Source organism: Rattus norvegicus, chromosome 15, assembly GCF_021556685.1.
Source record: "Rattus norvegicus strain SHRSP/BbbUtx chromosome 15, alternate assembly SHRSP_T2T, whole genome shotgun sequence".
NCBI lineage: Eukaryota > Metazoa > Chordata > Mammalia > Rodentia > Muridae > Rattus > Rattus norvegicus.
The window spans coordinates 59,705,001-59,720,466 of record NC_141548.1 but is presented as its reverse complement, the minus strand read 5'-3'; the positions used below and the strand labels follow the sequence as shown (position 1 = coordinate 59,720,466).

Here is a 15,466-nt window from a genome sequence, read left to right as displayed (position 1 = left end):
GTTAAGTACATTAAGAGACAGGGAGGGGGTCGGGGATTTAGCTCAGTGGTAGAGTGCTTGCCTAGCAAGCTCAAGGCCCTGGATTCAGTCCTCAGCTCCGGGGAGTGGGGGGGGGGGGAGAGACAGGGAGGTGTTAGGGGTGAGTCTTCCCTTTACAGAAAGCACAGATTTCTGGCCAATGGACATCTTCACTAGATAGTAGCAAGTGCAGCCAACTCTGTAGGAATTCATCCAGAGGTGGGAACCGGATAGGCTGTCCACACGCACGAGTCTATATTCTAATCCTTTCTTTTTAACTTATTACAAGCCCATAGACTGAAATTCAACTCATTTTTTTTCTTTTCTTTTTTTTTTTTTTTTTGGTTCTTTTTTTTTCGGAGCTGGGGACCGAACCCAGGGCCTTGCGCTTCCTAGGCAAGCGCTCTACCACTGAGCTAAATCCCCAACCCCTCAACTCATTTTTTTAAAATTTGCAAAATACAGTTTAAAGAATCGCAGTGTTCTTACTCTCGTATTATCCGATTCAGGTTATTTTGAGGCTATGAATTCATACAAGTCAAATGTTCCGGAATTGCAGACTCCTCTGCTCAGTCTGAGTGCTCCAGTGCTGATTCTGGGCAACATAAGTAGCCTTCCGTTTCTAAGCCTAGGAAGTATATGATTGAAAGAATGATTTAATTACACATCTGGGGGGAAACATAGCACCACGTTCTGTGTGATTATTCATGGAGCGAACACAGCCTCCTCCAGAAAGCCGTGGAGATTGTGAATAAAATTACCATAAGAGTTTGGTGATGGTGCTTTTCTGAATGTCACCAGCCACTCCGCAGGGAGAGACCAGTCAGAGTTCCCTCCCCTGTAGCTGCAGTCCACGGCACTGGACTGCAATCGTGTGTCTGGAATCACGTGACACTCACTCACCTGTCCGAACTGTTTATGGTAATCCTCAGGAATATGAAGCCTATATGTGCAAGCTCAGATCCCGTGGGTCAGTCACACAGCAGTAGCTGCAGCTGCAGCTGCAGCAGGCAGTCCTCAAGTTTTGTCCAGCCTTGCAGCAGCAGACACAGGCTCCAACTTCTATGCACTGTGCAGCTGGTCTCCGGGCTGGGGCCCGTGGGTCACGTGTCAGTCTCTAAGCGGAGGGCCGTGCACGTACGCTTGAAGCCAAAGTTAGGTGCTGTTTGCTTTTGCTTTTGTCTGGTTACAGGGTCATTATTAGCAAAAAGGGAGCTCTGATGTCAGCGTGGTCTTTGTGGATTTCCTAAGCCAGTGTTTATGAAAGAGATGCTATAAATGGTGTGGCATCCGGTTCAGCTGGATTATACAATAATGATTTCTTCTTCTGTTTTCATTTCCAATGCTATGGCAATTTGATGTCCTTTAAGGGACATCAAAAAGTGTGTGACTGGAGACATTACTGTGGAGGAAGTTGCTTTTTCTCTCTTTCGCCCCCTCTAGGAAACAGCGGAGAGGGCATGTGTGCCCTAACAGTGCGCCTCCAGTCAACTTGGAGAACCTTATTATTTTCAGAGTCTGTCCCGGAACCACAAACTGGTTTAAATGTCTCTGGTCCTTCTTTGAGGCTCAGCGCCCGGAGTCAATGTTTGTGGTTCTGAGCTGTGTGGAGTTCTGAGAGACCTGCTCAGGAGAGCAGAGGCTCCTGTTGCCTTCGATTTCCCATCTGTAAAGCAGAGATCTGAGAACGGGGCCCTATGTGTGATCTAGGGCAGCAGAGTTCCTGCGAGCCCTTGGGTCTGTGAAGGCAGGTGCTGTAAGCTTGAGAGATAAAAGCTTCCGGAGATGAAACGATGGTCAGAGGTCTTTTGAGAGCTGACAACATTCACTGCAATCGATTCTCCCTTCTCTTCCCTCCAGGTCTCTGTTGGTTTAAGACTTGAGTAGCTGGAGGAGAGGTGCTAGAATGTAATGAAACATCTCCTGCCTCCATCAAAGTGGGGAGAGAGGAAAGGAGAAAGGTAAGGAAGGAGGAGATCTCCAGGGAAGGGGAGGGAAGTGTTGGGATGATCTAAGAGCTAGGAAGAAGGAGGCTCCTAATGAGATGAACTGCTCTGTTTGTAAGACACATCAGGCTCCTTGTAGTCTTTTCAGGCCTAGCTTCTCTCAGCCAAAGCTGTGCTATCTTCTCTTCATTTGGACTAGAAAGACCTCTCTTGTGTAGGAGCTAGTGGTGAGTCAGACCTCCTGGTCCTTGGTGATCAGCCTGCCCCAGCACACACTGTTCTTCTCCATTAGTTGCATCCTCTGCTGAGCTCTTTAAGAACAAAAGGGGGGTTGGGGATTTAGCTCACTGGTAGAGCGCTTGCCTAGCAAGCACAAGGCCCTGGGTTCGGTCCCCAGCTCTGAAAAAAAAAAAAAAAAAAAAAAGAACAATAGGCAGCTGGGCTCTACCAGTCTTCACACTATTCCTCTAACTGTGAGTCCCATATGCACCTAGCACAGAACTGACCTATAGGGAAGACAGAGCTTAAGATGGGGTCCCGTGTTGAGCCCAAGTGGGTGTCTGTGCTCCAGGATTGCAAGGCCCTTCTTTTTAAACAACGACAATGTTGACGAGGATGACGACGACGACAACAACAATAGCAACAGCAACAATTTCACATCATGCGCCCCAGTCCCACTCCTCTCCGCCTCCCTTCACACCCACCCTTCATCCTTGCAACTTTTCTCCCCAATAGAGAAGTAAATCTCGTTGTGGAAGCTACATGTAGGGCATCACAGTGTATCCCACAGGTTACCACACTTTCATTGTTTACAAATACTCATTTCAATGAGTTGTGGGTCTGGTGTGAGGCCTCTGGCGTCTTGATATCGGAACCTCACTGGGGGTTCTCTCAGATATCCTGTTGTTGCCCTGTGTCAGGCAATCCTATAGTTTTTGATCTATAGGACCTGCCTTTTCATGCACTCCAGCAGTGCGTTGTCGAGGTAGATGTTGGGGCTGGCCATGGATCCAGGCCTGAGAGGTATGTGAGCTGGCCAGCCTGCCTGTTCTCCCACTCTCATTCCCTTGAGCCAGTTCTCCGGGAACAAAACACTTCTGACTCCACCAGGGCCAGCTCTATCCTTCTGCCCAGGCAAGGTGCAGGGCCCGCTCTCCCAAGTGTTATAGCCAGTGAGGGAATGTTAGGCTATGTTCAGCCATCTAGACGTCCATCTATCTGATTTCTATTGTGATTTCCTTGCACATTGCAGAGCCTCCTCTGTGCTTTAGGTGCTGTGTGCAAGGATAGCATTGTTGCCAGGGTGCAGCCTGTATAGCTGGAGAGGTAGAGAGGTGGATGCCTGTGACCAGTGCTTCAGTGCTGAGACTGGGGGGTAGGGTTGGGAGGCTGCTGGCGTGGTGTAGCAAGAACTGCAGGAAGGAGCAGACTTTGATGGTGCATTAAATGGGCCTTCAGGGAAGAGGGAGGGTGGGTTTTGAGAGAAGGAGCAGGAAGGCCAGAAGTAAATGCATATCTGCATTTGGGTAAAAGCAGACAGCTATTTAGACGGAGAAAAGCAGAGAGCATTCAAGGGAGGGGCTGAGGCTTGGATTGGAGTTCAGGTGGTCCCACGAGTGAATAGGAACTTATTCCATGAGCACTAGGGAACAACTGATGGGGAGACCTTCTAACTTTGACTTGAGTCATCCACCCTGCATCTCTGTATTACATCTAGATGCTCCCTCCAGTCGGGCATGATGACACAAGCCTTTAATCACAGCACCTGGGAGTCAGAGGCAGGTGATCTCTATGAATTCAAGGTCAGGCTGACCTACACAGCAAATTGCAGCCAGCCAGAGCTACACGGTATGATGCTGTCTCAAAAATTTTTTCTCTTGGGTGTGGAAAGAAAGTCTAGCTGCAGTTTGAAGGACATGCCCCTCCACACACTATGGAAAAATGCATCCACCGAGGCCTTCTGGGTTCTGCTGTTTTGTATGCTGCAGTTAAGTGTCTAAATATAGCCATGGAGAGCCTAGAGTCTAGGATGGCCTCCTTCTTCCTATGTGGTCAAGGATAACCTTGAACTTTTGATGTTCCTTTCTTCACCTTTCCTGAGCTGGGATTAAAGATGGCTACCACCACAACTACTGGTTCATGCATTGTGGGGACTGAGGCCAGGGCTCTGTGGATGCTCTGTGGATTAACCCTACCACCTGAGCTACAGCCTCAGCCCAATACAGTCTTCTTAAAGTTTGTGTGTGTGTGTGTGTGTGTGTGTGTGTGTGTGTGTGTGTGTGTATGTGTGGAGGGGGGTACTGACATAAACCGAGGGTTTTCAGCACACTAGGCAAGCAGTGTTTCACTGACCTATATCACTAGTGCACTTGGATTTTTTAGAATCAATGAGGCAGGTTTCACCATGTTGGCCAAGCTGGCCTTAAACTTACTCTGTAGCCCAGATAGGACTTGGCATTTTCATCCTCCTGTCTCTACCTGGGATTGCAAGCCTGCCTCACCAGACCCGGCTTTTATAATGAATCCTTTCAGTTCGTGTACACGAGGGGTTCATCATGACGCTGTGTTGAGCACGCATGCTTGCTCTGTAGTCATATCGGCATGAGTCATCTTCTCTTGTCCCTGTTGCCCATTGGTCTCCTTATTTCACCCAGCTGCCTTCCTACCTTCACGTTTTAGTTTAGGTTTCATGGATTCCTTTAAATCTAGATTCCCCACATGACAGCAAGCATGGAGTATCTGACTTTCTTTCGCCATCACCCCTTCATGTTCTTCTCCCACCAATTTTAGATCCTCTTCTCTTTCCATGTGGCTCCCCTCTACTCTCAACATATGTGTGCGTCTATGATATGTGTGTGTCTGTGCATATAGTATATGCCATATGTAAATAGATATATGCACATATACCTTTAAATCTAGATGGCACATGTGAGAGAAAGGGTGGAGTCTGTCCCTCCAAATCAAGCATAATTTTCATAAACGACTCAGCCATCGTCTTGCTGACTGCTCACCGAATCAGGTGCAAATCCCAAGCATCCAAATGGTCACAGCAGCTCATTCGCTGCCACTGAAAACTGGAAGAAGCCCAGGTGTGTTTCAATGGCGGACCAAGCAAGCACACAGCATCCGATGGAATGTTACTCAGCACTAGAGGGACATGAGCTAAGCTTTGCTGACATACCACAAGGGCATTTAACTGCTAAGTGCTTATTGCTTGGCCAAAGAAACCAGTCTCAAAAGGTACATGGTGTTTGACTCCAAACACTCTGGCATTTTGGGAAGGGCAGAGGTTAATGGACGACCAATGTTTGGAGAGAAAAAGGTAAGTACGTGGAGTGAAACATGGGCATTTAGAGTTGTAAAATTGGCGAATCTAAAACGTTATATGACACAAAAAAAATGGAATAAGAATGAAAGCAGGAGCTTTAGTAAATAAATGGATCTAATGTCTAGTCTGTAATTAAATGAATGTACCACATAATGCAAAAAGTTAACAACAGAAAAAAGAAAACGCAAAAACATGATGGGGTGTGTGGGAACTTTATGAAAATTACTTATTATTTTTCTATATAGGTAGAACCATGAGTTAAGGACTCTGTTGTTTTTGACAGATGTAAGAAGGTGCAGGGCACAGACTATGCTATACTGAATGCCAGCCAGGCCAACAGAGCTCTGGGTGGGACCTGGGCCAATTTCAGAGCCTCCATATAGGGCTGGAGAGGTGACTCAGCTGCCAAGATCGTTCACTCTCACCGGGATCTGAAGTTGGTTCCCAGCACCTGCACCTCATGGCTCACAGTCACCTGTAATTGCAGCCTTAGGAGATATCTCTTCCGGCCTCCGAATGCCTGGCACACATTTGTGCCTGCACACACAGACACACACTCACCAAAACATGCCCTATATGAAGCTCTTGCTGTTTGGTTCCCACCACATTTCTGTCTTTACATCCAGAATGCTGAAGGTCTTAATATTAGTAGAATATAATTCCTTTGCTGTATACAATATCTAAGAGTACTTAACACACTGGGTGTATTTTTGCAACAGGAGGGAGAGTGTTACTCTTCTAAGAAACACATTGGAATCCCTGCGTGATGGGCTTTGCTGTTGGTCTCTGCAACTCTTTCTAATCCTGGGCTTATCAATCCATCCACGCCGAGCACAAAGCACACTTGATAAAAGGCTCTGTTTTAGTCAGTCTTCGATTGCTGTGAGGAGACACCATGACCAACCACCACAGCAACTCTTATAAAGAAAAATGTTTAACTGGGACTGACTTACAGTTTCAGAAGTTGGGTCTATTATTGTCATGTGGGCAGCATGGGGGCATACAGGCAGACATGAGAGTTCTATATCTATATTGGCAGGCAACAGGGAGAGAGAGAGGAAGGGGGAGGGGAGAGAGAGAGGAGGGGGGAGGGGAGAGAGAGAGAGAGAGAGAGAGAGAGAGACAGAGAGAGAGAGACAGAGAGAGAGAGATTGAGAGAGATTGAGAGAGATTTGGAACACCATAGCCCACCCCCCCAGTGACACACTTCCTCCAACGAGGCCACACCTCCTAATCCCTGTCAAGCATCACCACTCCAAGCGTTTAATCTATGAGCCTATGGGGGCCATTCCTATTCAAACCACTTAGCTTCTGAACCAGGTGTTGGGGGGATCTCAGTAAGTGGATCAGAAATTGAGCTCTTGCTTCCCTTTTTGATTTGGAGCTTGCTGAAGTCAGAAGGGCTCGCTTATCTTACCGGCCACCCGTCAGGAGCCATGTAGAGAAAGTTGGAAAATGCTTTTGCTTTTAAGGACGAAGCGGAATTTGTTAATTGAGGTTATTTTGCCCAGGCATCTAACAATAGCTTCTGTGGCCAGTTGTGAACCACTGATAGCCCAGATAAGGCTTGGACCAGAAACACGGACCTGTCATCAAGGGATGCTTACTACATGATTTTATACGTGAGACGTCCTTCGTGTGGCCAGTGAGGTTCAGGGACCGCAAGAAACCGCAGTCCCTAAGATGAGAACGGCGTGGTAGTTCTTCTGCTGGGGGCAATTTTCTCAGTGGGGTCCTGGCACGGGCTCCCTCTTCATGGTGACTCCTTTCCTACAGTTGGCATTTGGATGGGTGGAGCTGTAGGAACTAACGCTCCCTGAGTTCTACCTGACCAAGCACAGGCATTGTAATTTGGAACTCTCAGTTGTCTTTTTCAGACACATCTGTCATTACGTCCTCACACCTAGTTCAACATGTTTATGGAGCAGATATTTACATTTTGGATGAATCGATGCGGGCTCTCAAGGAAAGGCCCTTTTGTGATTATTTGAGTCTTGAGCCAGCTGGCTGCTTCCTTTCCGCCCCTGTGCCCTCCCCTGTAAAGTGACACATTTCTAAGAAAGAATGACTGACAGACGGGCTCTGGGATTCAGACTTAAATATTGGGCAGGCATGTTCTGAAAAATGAGAACCCTCAGTGTGACCCTTCAAGGGAAACAATGACAGTGTTTATGGTGCATGATAAGATTTGTGCCTTTATGTGAGAGTTTGAATTTTGGAAAGTTTGCCTCAGCGCCACCGTGGGTCTGGCAGCTTCACAATGCTTCAAGGCGTTGCTGGCGGGAGCCACAGTGATGGGAATAGCTGTAGTTTTTGACATTGTACAATGGAGGTGTCAGCACTTCAAAGATTTGCTGGGATTGACCAAAAGACCAGTACGTGGTGTGACAGATTCAAATTGCACAAAAGACTAACGGAATTTGATGTAATAGTTTTAGATTCCTCGTTGCAGCTAAGCAATTGTTGAGGTTTGGCCATCTCAAATGCTATTAAAATCCACCTGCCTTTTTCCTTACATGTCTTTGGGAGATAGAATTTTCTTGGGGCACTTAGACCAAAGTGCATTTGTTAATGTATTTAATAAGCACATTGATTTGAGAGTCACTCTTTCTCCCTACTTAGTTAGACTTGGGGATCCATCCTATATGCAGCCACCAAACCCAGTCACTGTTGCTGATGCCAAGAAGTGCTTGCTGACAAGAGTATGATATGGGTGTCTCCTGAGAGGCTCTGCCAGAGTCTTACTGATACAGATGAGGATGCTTGCATCTAACCATCAGATTGAGCATGAGGACCCCAATGGAGGAGTTAGAGAAAGGACTGAAGGAGCTGAGGGGGTTTGCAACCCCATAGGAAGAACAACAATACCAGCCAACCAGATCCTCCAGAGCTCCCAGGGACTAAACCACCAACTAAAGTGTACACTTGGAGGGACCCATGGCTCCAGCTGCATATGTAGCATAGGATGGCATTATCCAGCATTAATAAGAGGGAAAGCCCTTGGTCCTGTGAAGTCTTGATTCCCCAGTGAAGGGGAATGCCAGGGTGGTGAGGTGGGAATGAGTGGGCGAGAGTGGGAGCATCCTTATAGAAGCAGAGGGAGGGGGATGGGAGAGGGGGGAACCAGGAAAGGGGATAACATTTGAAATGTAAATACACAAAATATCCAATAAAAAAAGAAGTGGAAAAAAAAAAGCAAAATAGGATCACAAAGCAGAAAACAGTGTTATTTTTCCACTGGTTCTCTTGTTTGGATAAATACATTTTTTATAAAGATAACACATTATTTTATTATGTAATATGTATTAGTAATTTTTAAAGAATTCATAGATATTAAGGAAAGAATTATTACCTTTAGTTGGTTATATGGTAAATAGGTACACATGTCATCCACATAAGTAGAGATCTGAGGGGGTCCTTGAGAATTTGCTAAGAATACGTCAGAGGCTTCTAAGAGGAGAGAGCTGGCGAAGAGTCAGGAACGAAACCACACGAACTGCTGTCTTTCTGCTGAGCCAGTTTTCACTGATGACACTTCAGAGTCTAACAGGTTTACACTTTCCCGCGGCTATGGTAGCTGCACTGCATGCAGAAGGTCCTCTGTAAGCATGAACAGATCTTACGTGCTCTTCAGCAGTGTTATGGCATGATTCATGTGGCAAGAGTGGACTCTAAATACACGAGTGTGGTTCACCAGCTTAGCAGATGTGCTTTTTATAGGTAGATAGACAGATAAACAGATAGACAGATAGACAAGTAAATAATTTGTGGGGACTGTCTTAGCCGGTGGATCCACCCACCCCACATACCTTCCCTTCAACTTCAACTCCTCTTCGACCTTCCACCAACACATACCCCTTCCAACAACAAATTTTTCTCCTTCCTCTTCCTCTTTCTTCCTCTTCCTCCTTCTTCTTGCTTGATTTGGTTTGCTTGATCTGGTTATTTTACAAGTTACATATTTCTTAAAATTTATTTTTCTTGGATATATTATGTATTTAAATTTCAAATGCTATCTCCCTTTCCCTCATCCCATCCCCTCCCCCTCCCCCTGCTTCTGTGAGGATGCTCTCATTCCCACTCACCCACTCCAACATCAACGCCCTGGCATTACCCTGCATTGGTGAAACAAACCTTCACAGGCCCAAGGACAATTCCTCCTACTGATGTTGGACAACACCATCCTCTGCCATATAAGTGACTGGAGTCACGAGTCCCTCCATATCTATTCATTGGTTGGTGTTTTAGTCCCTGGGAGCTCTGGTGGGTTCTGGTTAGTTGATATTGTTTATGAGGTTGTAAACCTCTTCAGCTCCTTCAGTCTTTTCTCTAACTCCTTCACTGGGGTCCCCTTGTTCAATTCAATGGTTAGCTGCAACCATCCTCATCTATATCAGTAGAGCTCTGGCAGAGCCTCTCGGGAGACAACCATAACTGGCTCCTGTCAGCAGGCACTTCTTGACATCAGCAATAGTGACTGGGTTTGGTGGCTGCCTATGGGATGGATTCCCAGATGCAGCAGTCTCTGGATGACCTTTTCTTCAGTCCCTGCTCCACTCTTTTTTCCTGTATTTCCTCCTGTGAGTATTTTGTTCTCCTTCCTAAGAAGGAAGGACACATCCACATTTTGGTCTTCCTTCTTCTTGAGCTTCACATAATCTGTGAATTTTTTTCTTAGGTGTGAGGAGCTGTCCTCACAGATGTGAGGAGCTGTCCGAGGAGCTGTCCTCACAAACTCCATTACAAGATGGCACCGGCATCCGGCAGAACGCACCTAGTAAAAAGGGCAATACGCAGGCGCCTGGTAACTTCCCTACTCAAAGGGACACGTACGTTTTGGTACGTCATCTGGCATAATTGGCAGCGACCAGTCAGAGAGTGACACGTCCTAGACGAGGATAGTTTCCTATATAAGGGACGGTTATTCCTCACTCAGCGTCTCCGCATTGTAAGCTTATGCTCTCCCTCTCAAGACGCAGTAAAGCTTTTCTGTAGTAGGATCCTGTGTGTGCCGCGTCGTTCCTGCTGGCGAGACGTAGCGCGGGGCATCTGGTGCCGAAAACCCGGGAAAGACCTCGCCATCGTCAGCACCTTCGGAGATCCCTTGGCGACAAGGAGGATTCAGAACTGCAGGTAGATACGTTCGGAGAGGCAGCCCTCTCTTGGACTTTGGTCTGGGGTTGTCACCGCCTTGGGAAGGATTTGTTGAGGCTATAGTATTTGTCCTGGGAGCCACCCTACTCTTTATGTTCTGTTTTCACCGTTTTCGCTGTTAAAAGGACGATCACAGCAGCTGAAGGCGCGTCTCAGTCTCTCGTATATAAGTGAGCTTCACGCAGCTCCCTTTTACCTTCGATTTTGACTGTTGAGGAACAAGGACGCGATAAGGCCGACGTAGATAAGCGGCACCGTCCGGGGAGGCGCGTGTAAGACTCCCATACATAAGAGAGCAGCGTGTCCGTCTCTACCCTTTCACCTCACGCCTTGTCAGACGGATGTAGATAAGCCGCCGGCGTTCCTGGCCCATCATGGGATCCTCACAGTCTGTGGTCACGGCCTTGGAAACAGTGTTAAAGCAGAGGGACATCAAAATTGGAGGAGGAACACTTAAAAACTTTGTGAAGGAGGTGGAGAGGGTGGCGCCTTGGTTTGCCTGTTCAGGCTCGTTTACGATTGCCTCATGGAACAAACTTGGAAAGACCTTGACAGAAAATTGGCGGAAGAGGATCTGCGCCTAGGGACCAAAGCTATATGGAAGCTGGTTAAGAATTGTTTAAAGGATGAAACGTGTAAGGCAGCAGTAGTAGAAGGACAGGCCACTCTCAAGGTAGTCCGGGAAAGTCTGTCAGAAACCGAACGTAGTGAGAGGTTGGGCGCGCGCAAGAAAAAAGACGTCCTAAGAAAGAAAAAGTGCCCTCCCGGTAAGTCCGCAGACAAGGGAGCGTTGAAATTTTCAGATTCCAGCACTTCCTCCTCTACACATAAACCAGGAGGGGGATCCAGCCTATACCCTGTGAAAGAGCTAGAAGCGCTGAACCTCGACAGTTCTGAAAGCTCTGAAAATAAAAGCTTAGACTCAGGGGAGGAGGCCGAGCTAGTGCTGTTAGTATTCTTGAAACCGCCGGTATAATTAAAACCACTAGTAAGGTGGCAGATATTTTCCGAAAAATCCAAATTATCCTATTAAATAGAAGATTCCCTGTATACATTACTCATATACGGGCCCACTCTGGACTCCTTGGCCCAATGAGTTCAGAGAATGATTTGGCTGACAAAGCCACAAAAATGATAGCTGTGGCCCTGGCCTCTCCTTTAGAGGCCGCTAAAGCCTTTCATGGCAATTTCCATGTCACCTCAGAAACTTTACGCCGCCGCTTCTCTATAACTAGAAAAGAGGCACGTGATATAGTCACCCAATGCCAACAGTGCTGCCAGTTCCTCCCAGTTCCTCACATCGGGGTCAACCCGAGAGGAATACAGCCATTGCAAATCTGGCAAATGGATGTTACTCATAATTCTACTTTTGGAAAATTACAGTATGTGCATGTATCTATAGACACATGTTCTGGCATTCTACATGCCACCCCACTTAAATCTTGATGAAGCTGGACAAACAGCGGCTGAACGACATTGCTCAGAGCCCAAGAGGACAAAAGAATTAGTCAAATGGAAGGATGTATTAACAAATGAATGGAAAGGCCCGGATCCTGTTTTAATAAGATCCAGGGGAGCTGTCTGTGTTTTTCCACAGGACAATGAAAATCCCATATGGATCCCAGGACGACTTACTTGGAGCATCACAGCAAGTGATCAAGAAGGGACTGGGACTCCTGCACCTCCTCACTCTTCTTCCATGGATGCCAGCAACGGTGCAGGGCGAGCTACGATGGGGAATAATGTCAACCTTTCCACTCCCGATGCCGGTGATGTACCACTAACAGGGATTTAGGGTTGGCCTATTTACCTAAGGATCCACAGGTTGAACGACTAAAAGAAAATAGGACTATTCCCCTTAAGGGCAGCCTTTGACATATTCAACAAAACATCTTTTGATCTCCCTTGCATTATGTTATGTAATCAATCTTCTGCTTGGTTAAGGGAGGCCACATGGGGAACTGGTGAGGAGGACATTGTGGCTAACGCCACAGTTCTCTATGGTGGTGGCCTTACATTGCGTTAATGGTAGCTGCACTGATCTTACGCCCATGGCGATGCTACTTGGAGGAAAGGGCGAAAAGGGACGGTTGTCATTTTCCTGGATGGGGAACATCAAACCTGCTGCCTCTGTCTGGACAGCTACTCATATAAAATATCGCAGTAGTTACCCGCATGCCTCGCTTTATCCCGATCCCTGTTGATACCTCGGGGACCATGACCTTATTTAGAGGAAAAAGAGATTTTGGTACTTCTGCTATTATTGCTGGCATTATTGCTACGACAGCAGTCGCTGCCTCGGTTACTGCCTCGGCATTGGCCTTGTCAAATACAGTACAGACAACCCAAACTATCAATGATTTATCGGCCACCATCTCTGTGGCTCGGGACAGACAGGCCTCGGCCAATACTCAGATATAGGGAGGCCTTATGCTTGTCAACCAATGTATAGATCTGGTCCGAGAGCAATTAGACATTCTATGGCAACTGGCCCAGCTTGGCTGTGAGCAAAAGCTCCCAGGCCTTTGTGTCACCTCCATATAATATGAAAAATTTACCCGAGCTGCTAATCTGTCTAAGAGTCTTTCACAGCATCTGTTACAGAATTGGACCTCGGAGTTTGAACAGACACTTCGGGAGCTGAAAGCAACCATCATTCAAGTAAATTCTACCCGACTGGACCTGTCTTTGACGAAGGGATTGTCGTCCTGGATCACCTCAGCAGTCTCTTATTTCAAGGAATGGGTGGGAGTGGGACTTTTTGGAGTGATCCTCTGCTGTGGATTAGTGTTACTCCTCTGGTTGCTTTGCAAATTGAGATCTCAAACAAGAAAGGACAAAGTAGTGATTGCCCAGGCGCTTGTAGCCCTTAAACAAGGAGCGTCAGCCGATATCTGGTTGACCATGCTCAAGCAACAGGTCGCCGGCTGGACAGCTCTTGCACTCCTAGAACCTCAGTTCATTGCACAGGATTAGAGTGTCCGGCTTGAGCAGCCCATGAGGGGTGACGAGCTTAGCATCACACAGGGAAGTTCTACCAAATATGCTCCCTGGAAGGCATGTCATATTACATGAGGGTTTCTGCCCCAGTTTTCCCTCCCTCGAAAAATGGCAGTGCGACGGGTCGGGAGTGCCCTGGGTCCCAACAACAGCCTAAGGGTATCTCTCTTGTACAGGTTCGCCAACTTTGTACGAGGATATGACCTCTGTCTTCGCCCTCCTATATCTGGGTGTCCTGTTTGCTTAAAAAAACAGAAAAGGGGGAGATGTGAGGAGCTGTCCTCACAGATGTGAGGAGCTGTCCAAGGAGCTGTCCTCACAAACTCCATTACAAGATGGCACCGGCATCCGGCAGAACGCACCTAGTAAAAAGGGCAATACGCAGGCGCCTGGTAACTTCCCTACTCAAAGGGACACGTACGTTTTGGTACGTCATCTGGCATAATTGGCAGCGACCAGTCAGAGAGTGACACGTCCTAGGCGAGGATAGTTTCCTATATAAGGGACAATTATTCCTCACTCTCCGTCTCTGCATTGTAAGCTTATGCTCTCCCTCTCAAGACGCATTAAAGCTTTTCTGTAGTAGGATCCTGTGTGTGCCGCATCATTCCTGCTGGCGAGACGTAGCACGGGACACTTAGATATTCCCAGCTTTGGGGCTAATATCCTCTTATCAGTGAATGCATACCTAATGTGTGTTCTTTTGAGACTGGGTTACCTCACTCAGGATGATTTTTTTTTCTAGTTCCATCCATTTGCCTAAGAGTTCCATGTAGCCATTTTTTAATAGCTGAGTAGTATTACATTGTATAAATGTACCACCTTTTCTGTATCCATTCCTCTGTTGAAGGACATCTGGGTTCTTTCTAGCTTCTGGCTATTATAAATAAGGCTGCTATGAACATAGTAGGGCATGTGTCCTTGTTATATGTTGTAGCATCTTTTGGGTATATGTCCAGGAGTGGTATAGCTGGGTCCTCCAGTAGTACAATGTCCAATTTTCTGAGGAACTGCCAGACTGATTTTCAGAGTGGTTGTACTAGCTTGGAATCCCACCAACAATGGAGGAGTGTTCCTATTTCTCCACATCCTCACCAGCATCTACTGTCACCCTGAGTATTGATCTTAGCCATTGAAGAGGTATTTCTGGGTTGTTTTGATTTGCATTTGCATTTCCCTGATAACTAAGGATGTCGAACATTTCTTTAGGTGCTTCTTAGCCATTCGGTATTCCTTAGTTGAGAATTTTTTGTTTAGTTCTGTACCACATTTTTTAATAGGGTTATTTGGCTCTTTGGAGTCTAATTTCTTGAGTTCTTGAATATATAGATATTAGTCCTCTATTGGATGTAGGATTGGTAAAGACCTAATCCTTACCCAATCTGTTGGTTGTTGTTTTGTCCTATTGACAGTGTCCTTTGCCTTAAAGAAGCTTTGCAATTTTATGAGATCCCATTTGTTGATTCTTGATCTTAGACCATAAACTATTGGTGTTCTGTTCAGGAAAATTTCCCCTGTGCCTATGTGTTCAAGGCTCTTCCCCCTTTCTCTTCTGTTAGTTTCAGTGTATCTGGTTTTAGATGGAGGTCCTTCTTGCACTTGGACTTGAGCTTTGTACAAGAAGATAAGAATGGATCGATCTGCATTCTTCTATAAGCTGACCTGCAGTTGAACCAGCACCATTTGTTGAAAATGCAGTTTTCTTTCCTTGGGATAGTTTTAGCTCCTCTGTCAAAGATCGAGTGACCACAGGTATGTGGGTTCATTTCTGGGTCTTCAATTCTATTCCATTACTCTATTTGCCTGTCTCTGTACCAATCCCATGAAGTTTTTTTATCATGATTGCTCTGTAATACAGCTTGAAGGATAGTGATTCCCCCAGAAGTTCTTTTGTTGTTGACAATAGTTTTTGATATCTTGGGTTTTTTGTTATTCCAAATGCATTTGCAAATTGCTCTTTCTAACTCTATGAAGAACTGAGTTAGAATTTTGATGGAGATTGCATTGAATCTGTAGATTG

At 46.4% G+C, this 15,466-nt stretch overlaps 1 protein-coding gene and 1 long non-coding RNA gene across 3 annotated transcripts in view; both read left to right on the top strand.

Moving 5' to 3' along the window:
* Akap11 (A-kinase anchoring protein 11) overlaps positions 1–14,031 on the top strand; it is an 87,281-nt gene extending 73,250 nt beyond the window's left edge. The window contains exons 12-15 of one of the 2 annotated variants that reach the window (XR_015638136.1): positions 1,879–1,979; positions 3,682–3,812; positions 9,971–10,425; positions 12,044–14,031. The gene's annotated coding sequence lies outside the window, so the exon portion shown is untranslated. Of the gene's footprint in view, positions 1–1,878; positions 1,980–3,681; positions 5,449–9,970; positions 10,426–12,043 lie in introns of those variants that run through there. The other variant, XR_015638137.1, reaches the window with a different exon arrangement.
* A 981-nt stretch (positions 14,032–15,012) lies between these two features.
* Positions 15,013–15,466, top strand: part of LOC102549816 (uncharacterized) — a 7,499-nt gene continuing 7,045 nt past the window's right edge. The window contains exon 1 of the long non-coding RNA XR_015638991.1: positions 15,013–15,198. This is a non-coding gene — a long non-coding RNA (uncharacterized LOC102549816). The remainder of the gene's footprint in view (positions 15,199–15,466) is intronic.